Source organism: Arachis duranensis, chromosome 4 (assembly GCF_000817695.3).
Source record: "Arachis duranensis cultivar V14167 chromosome 4, aradu.V14167.gnm2.J7QH, whole genome shotgun sequence".
Taxonomy (NCBI): domain Eukaryota; kingdom Viridiplantae; phylum Streptophyta; class Magnoliopsida; order Fabales; family Fabaceae; genus Arachis; species Arachis duranensis.
Window position 1 is genome coordinate 114,843,582 of NC_029775.3, and position 832 is coordinate 114,844,413.

Genomic DNA, 832 nt, shown 5'->3' on the forward strand with positions numbered 1-832 from the left:
TAATCGGCATCTTGTGTTACATATATATATCATCATAATTTGTATTTGATTTTAAATTTTTAATTAATACTTTATATAAGATTTAAGTAGGATTTAAAAAATGTAAAAAAAGATTTATAAAATAACCATTAAACAAATTTATTTTATTTTTAATATAAAATTTTTTTGGTCATGTGAATTCTTTTTTTTAATTGGTAAGACTTGTAAATTGATATATAGTTGATTAATTGTTTATATTTTGTGCTATTGTGGTGATATTTAATTGCATATTTATGTAAAACATTGGCTAATTTTTTTGGATATAACACCTAGTTTGGTGTAACGTTGAGTTATGAAAGTTGGGGATGTTATACGGTTGTGACGGCGGTTAGTTGACGAAAAGAAATTGAATGGTCTAATTTCTTGAAGATAAGAGGGGATACAAATCGGACCATCTGATTTGTGTTGGACAGACATTTTGTTTCAAAAAAATCAGACCCACCAATTTCTCGCAAAAAAAATTTTGGCATGGCCGTGGTACTAATCGGACTGTCCAATTTAAGTTTTCAAAAAAAAAATTGAACTATTAAGAAAACGGTCGGATGATCCAATTTCAGTTTTATATACCCAACTCCATAATCGAGCTATCCACTTCATCTTCTTCTCATACTCTTCTCTTCACATCTCTGAAGCTTGTCTCTGCTCTTTCTCTTTTTTTCTATTATCATGGATGATAGAGTAATATTAAAAGTGTATTATCATGGTCAAATTTTATTGCAAACATCGGAAGGATTGAAAATTGTGTGTGAAAATCCATTAAATATTATAATTCCATTCACATTGTCATTTGAAG